This window comes from Myotis nattereri (genome assembly GCF_964212035.1).
Source record: "Myotis nattereri genome assembly, chromosome: 1".
Classification (NCBI taxonomy): Eukaryota; Metazoa; Chordata; class Mammalia; order Chiroptera; family Vespertilionidae; genus Myotis; species Myotis nattereri.
Window position 1 is genome coordinate 33,487,204 of NC_138075.1, and position 6,658 is coordinate 33,493,861.

Consider the following 6,658-nt stretch of genomic DNA (forward strand, 5'->3'; position numbering starts at 1 on the left):
ATCAATGATTCTCTCTCATTGCATCCTCACATGGCCAGAGGGGCAATGGACATTTCTGGAGCCTCTTTTATAAGGGTATGAATCCCCTTCATGAGGGTTCCATCCTCTTGATCTAATCACCTCCCAAGGGCTCCCCCACCTCCTAATTCTAACTCTTGGATGTTAAGTCTCAACATATAAAGTTGAGGGGACACAAACATTCAGGGCAAAGCAAACATCTTGGACTCACTCAACCCTCAGTAATTGTTCATTGAATGGATTTCATTGGGAGAGCTAGAAAATGGTTGGCAAGAGATCAATTCTGCAATGTCCTAAATTAAATTACCGTGGATTGGAGAGTGGGAGACAACGGAAGCACTCAGCTAATACGTGTGCTAAAACTAAGAAAAACTATTCATATTCCAGAATGTTTGTCGAAACTCTGAGTCGACCAGACACCACTGAGTCCTTCTTTATGAACTTTCGGACCCTTGCCCACAACTAATAAAAACATTAGTAAACATGTCTTCCTTATGGACTAGGCACCGATCCTAGAACTGCCTCTGCTTCATCTTTTCTTCACCCTACCCCTTTATCTACAGTCAATGTCAATTCTTTCAAAAACACCTTACATCTCTTTTCCCAAAACTCATTGTATAAAAGGGTTCCATCAGCTCCAGAATGGCAGACGTGTACGTCTTTTCCATCTGGCCCTGCTGCTGCTGGTTTAGACTGTATGTCCCAGGACCTGGCCATATGGCTGGCATATGGCTCAATAAACTCTTTCACAGAAGTTTGGGGCAGTGAAGGTTTTTGTTTAACATGGTCCTGAATTCCTTATTCTGTAACTCTGATAGTAATTCTTTTCTGGTCCCCATGTCACATGAATTCTCCCACCTCAGTCATATGTGAGTTATCCTTGCAAACAGAGAAGGAGGCTTTTGTAACAAAGATGAATCAGATGGGAAGTGTGCTCTGATGGAACTATGAGTGTAGTAGGGGAGAAAAGATACATAAATGATCAGAGAACCTAAAAAATGAGCAGTGAAGTAAGAAAGCTGAAGTTTGCAAATATTGGCAGTTGACTTTGACCAGAGACAAATTGGCTGAGCTGGCTCCTCACTGATTTGCAGTGTTAGCTGGTCATATCGGTTAGGTTTTTGTTGTTGTTGTTGTTTTTGCTTTAAATAGTGTACCAGCAGATAAGGCAGTGAGACAACAGTTTATAATGGCTCACCCGGCAGCTAGTTTAGTGCTCCTATGAAAGAGTTCGTCACTGCAGTTGTGTATTGAAACATTGAAATCTATTTCAAAGACCAAATGTTATCCAGTAATATTTGGAAAGGGATCTCTACCTAAAATAATGTTTCTTTGATGTTTTACTATTCCAAAATCTCTAAAAAATAGATTTGACTTAACAGAGTCTAGTTTACTTGCTAGGCTATATACTTTCTCAGTGTTTAAAAGACATTACCCGTTGTGATTAAACACTGCACAACCCCCTCACCCCCATCCCCACACACACCCCAGCTTGTTCTTCTCTGTGGAGAATCACCGTTTGATAATGATTTATTAAGTATTCACAAAGCCAAAAGAGTTTATCACTCTCCTTATATGGCACCTTTGTAATCAAACATGCCATGACTGAGGCTACCGATCAGTTCTTATTAGTAAAATATATATTTAAAGCACCTTGACCACTTTTTAAAAAATAGGCCAATTACTTTCTGGGAAATTCTATTTGAAAACCCATAAACAATAAATTTTCCTGGAGAAAATAATTTACAATAAAATGTCCATTGTAGTCACCCATGACTATGCAGAGTTGAGGTTATTTATTCTAAACAATACCTGCCTTTGTACTTTACAGCGAACTGCGCAATCCTAACACTAATTACAGCCGGTTACATTTACAGCCCCAAGCTTTTCTGTATCCATACACTCACCTCCTTTCTGTCCATCAAGATTATCTTCTCCCAAAGAACTCTCAATATCTGGCCTCGATAAGGTGCAGGCACACAACAAACTAAAAAAAAAACAAAAAACAAAAAAAAACAACAACAAAAAAAACACGACAAGCAAATCAACTAAACAAAAACACCTGGGGCAGCTAAACTTTCCATTTCTTTCATCTGAGACACCTCCAAATGCTTTATTTAAAATAAACTGCCTTTGGGTGCCTTCAGGGGAATATATTTAAACAAACTCCTCTATTTTTGATCAAATTAGTGGATGACATTAGAAAAACAAGCTGTTATATAGGTAACCAAGGTCCAACCTGTTAGGAGACCTCGGGTATTTTTCTATTCTACAAAGCACAGCTTCACACCCCAAAGCATGAGACTGGCAATGTCGGAGACAGTTCCATGGCAACACCTATTCCTCGCCGACGACCACCCATCCAAAAACCAAGTTTGGGGAAGAGCGAGGCACCAGAATTGGACAAGTCGCCTAAGACCCAGGGCAGCGCGGACCCCTCCTGTGCCGGCCTCCCAACATGCGCTCACACACGTAGGCAGCAGCCGGCAGTAGGCGCGGGGACCGGCGCCCGCCCCGAGCCCAGGGGGCGCGGAGCTGCGGGCGGGGGCCCGGCTGCGGTGCTGCGGCCCAGCACGTACCGGGGCGGGGCCTGCAGTGCGGGGGGCGGGGCGGGGCGCGGGTGAGTTTCGCCCTGCGGCTTGAGTCTCGCATCCTTAAGTAGTACCAGGGGCACCGGGAACTAGAGGGATGCCAGGTCCCTTCCGCATCCTTGGTATTTTCCAGCCGAGGGTCTGACCGTTGCCGCTCTCAGGCACCTGCCTTTCCTCTCCGTCCAGGAATGGAGCCAAGACAAGGGAATAAAGGAAATAAAATAATACAAGGAGATCGGGTGTCTGAGCAGCGTCTTGGGTAAAACCGTCCATGACAGGTAAGAATAAAAATTATGCCCAAACCTCTGAAAGGTGTGAACACAACAAAGCTACAGAAGGCATTCAAATTTGTGGTGAGGTGCAGCGTCTATCTTATAGGTAGACTATTTCGTGTCAACTCTACAGATTGAACTAATTCTCTGTAAAATGCTTTGGGGACGACGGGTTCAGCGCTATTTAAAGGGATGAAATATGAGCAAAGGGGTATGTGATAGACTTTAAAAAAAACACCCTAGTAAAAATTTTTCTTTACATTTTTGTTGGTTCCAGCTAGCTGTATGTTTGCAAAGGTTTTATTTAACCAAACCCAATTGTTAAAAAAAAAAAAAAAATTCCATATTCTTTGCAACTTGTTTTTGATGTTGCTACAATGGAAATTTGAACTTTTAGAATTTGTTAGATTCTGTGAAGCCAGCAACTTTAAATCTATCCTTTTTGTGTTTTAGAGGTTTTAGGGGAAATCAAGATTTGCAATGAAACAAACAACAAAGGGAAAATATGTGCAAAATTGTGAGGTTATACAAACTTATTAGAAAAGAAGTCAAACAATTCTGAGAGAACCATACCATACATCCCTATAGCAGGTTAGTTTGCTGTTCTTTTCATACATCATCTCATTTACCTGATAATGTTTCCATTACCAGACATTCTGGAGACATAATTCAGACTATTTTTTGAACCTGTAGTTTAAACTAAAGGCCAGCTAAATAGCATTTCAAAATACCACTTTTGTTAATTTCCATTTGTCTTGCCACTCCTCTTAGGACATCCCCTCAAAGTTCTATATGGTTTCATTACCTTCAAGAGACACCTACCATCAGTTCCCTACACCCATTGTTTTTTCCTGTTTGCTAGGTAAAGTTAGTGAGGAAAAGGGTATGTTCTGGACTGAGTAGCATTGCAAGGTGGTTAGCACCAGCCGCTATGGAGCTACTACTGATGGCTGGCTCAAATGCTCTGAACCTTAGGCCAACCTCTCCAAGACTATTTCCTCATCTACAGAACGAGATGCAGGTACTAATTCATAGGTTCTTTTTTAAGATTATGTGGTAACATGCAGAATGCTTAGCACAACATCTAGCATAGAATACTTATGAGATGTTAGCTTCATTTTAATTCCTAATCTTGGTGTCATTTCACCAAGCAGTGCTAGGCTGTCTGGGGAACTATTTCCAGTTCCAAGGTTAATAATGAGGCTTTAGAACACGTGAACAAAGTATACTAAACTCTTTTTTTAAAAAAAATATTTTTATTGATTTCAGAGAGGAAGGGAGAGGGAGGGATAGAAACATCAATGATGAGAGAGAATCATTGACCGGCTTGCCTCCTGCACGCCCCACACTGGGGATCGAGCCTGCAACCCAGGCATGTGCCCTTGGCCGGAATCGAACCTGGGACCGCTCAGTCCACAGGCCGACGCTCTATCCGTTGAACCAAACTGGCTAGGGCTATACTAAACTCTTTACCATACTTTCTTCAGGTGTGAAAATAATACAATGGTCATTCACTCACAGCAGGACCAGAGAAGGGGAAGTAGGCATGCATAGGGAGAGGACAGGAACATTAAGGGGAGAAGAGCTATTATAAAATTATAGTTGTTAGGGTAGGGTTATACTTCATAGATAAAGATATTTCTTAAAAGTCTGTGATTGTGAGAGAGGGAGCAAGAGAGAGAAAACAATGAATGCTGGGAAGGGAGGGCTGTTTCTGCTATTTCAGCCTCAAGTGCTCCATGGGGTTTGTTTTTGGGATGACCCAGAGGTACTTGTTTCTTCCAGCTCTACTGTCCTTTAAAAGTGGCTTTCTCTTCTAAATCATTGCTCTCACACGTTATTTTCTCAGACCCGGTCATTACATAATCTGACCATTTACTAATATTTGAAAACTACACATCAACTTCTAGTTTTCAACTCAAGATAATTTGCTATCAGAAAAAGAATTTATTTTGACCTGGGAATATTAAACAACTACTTTATTCTGAAATATCACCTCTAGTACAATTTGTAATTAGTTAAATACATAAGAACTTGGATAATAATATTTATAGTGAAGTATACATGTGCCCCAAAATATTGGATTGAATTTTAGTATTGTAAACTTTAATTCCCAAAATTTCATGTAACTGTAATCACATTTTCTTCATTTTTAAGATAAAAACAGCCCCCCAAGATATGTGGCTTAGTTTGTTTTGTTCAAGATATTTTGTTCCTATAACCTCAGGCTATAGTATCTAAGATCTGGCATTACCTATATAATTTGGCCATAAAAGTAATTTGCAGTTACTTCTCGGTACAGGGATTCACAATGATTTTTCTGCTTCTTTTAAATATCTTTTTATGCTTTTTAAAAATTGAGAATGTATTACTTTTCTAGTCAGAAAAGAAATAATAGCAATTTCATAAATATATATGGAAGAAACACAAAGCTATTTTTTAAAATTTAAATATACAGTATCATTAAAACAAAGGCAAGGTTAGTTCTGTTTCATATTAGAGTCAGAAGACCTAAGTCTGGCATTTATTACCTTTAGGGCTTAGACCAGTGGTTCTCAACCTTCCTAATGCCGCGACCCTTTAATACAGTTCCTCATGTTGTGGTGACCCCCAATTTCATTGTTACAAATTGAACATAATTAAAGCACAGTGATTAATCACAAAAACAATATGTAATTATATATGTGTTTTCCGATGGTCTTAGGCGACCCCTGTGAAAGGGTCATTCGACCCCCAAAGGGGTCGAGACCCACAGGTTGAGAACCGCTGGCTTAGACACATCATCATTTGAGGTCTAAATTTCTTCATCTGTAAAGGAGATAGATTAGTTTATTTTAGTTAATTGATTTTAGAGAGGAATGGAGAGAAATCCATTTGCTGTTCCACTTATTTATGTATTCATTGATTGATTCTTATATGTGTGCTGACCTGGGATTGAACCCACATTCTTGGCATTTTGGGAAGATGCTCTAACCAACTGAGTTATCCGGCCAAGGGGTAGAAATCTTCAGAGGACATTCTAGCCCTCACAACACCATTTAATCTATTAATAGAGGAATATGCAAATTTGTCCCTTACAGCATCACTTCACCACAGGACCTGCAGGCTGCGTCCCCACGCTCTGCTCAGGCAGCTGCAAGGCCCAGGGTAGGATAGGATAGGACAGGCGCAGGAATGGAAAAGGGAAGTACACCCGGCGAGGGGCGGGGCGCAGGCGGTGTGGAGCAGAGCCCCACCCAGACACGGGAGGAGGGCAGTGGCGGCGTTGGTGGGGAGGAGTCCGGGACGGAGTGGAGGACGGGTCCGAGGCCTTCTGGGCGGAGGCGCTCCTGCTTTTGGGCAGCAGCACCCGGGCCTTGCGTGCCTCCGCCACCCTTGCTGGGCCCTGCATCCCGGGCAGGGAATGGGAGCAGGACAGCCACGGGGAGGATGGGGAAGGGGTGGGGGTGCGGGTGGTGGTGAACACCTGGCTCGGGCTGAGCCCTGGGCTGGGGGTTAACGCCCCCTTCCCTTTATAAAGGAGTCAGTAGAGAGCAGTTAAAGAAGGGGATGTGTGAGTGAACTGTAGGAGCTATAATGAAAATCAATTATAATTGTGTACTGGGGGCAGATTTTAAAAGGAGTCAGAAAAGAAAAAAGATAAATGATATTGAATAATTAGGCAGGTAGATAGATATTACAACAGTGGAAGTAGAGAAGGATGTGGAAGAGGGAGGGAAGAAAAGTTTTAAAGGGGAGCCAGTAGAACTTAAAAGGAGAATGGGAAGAAGGAAGAAA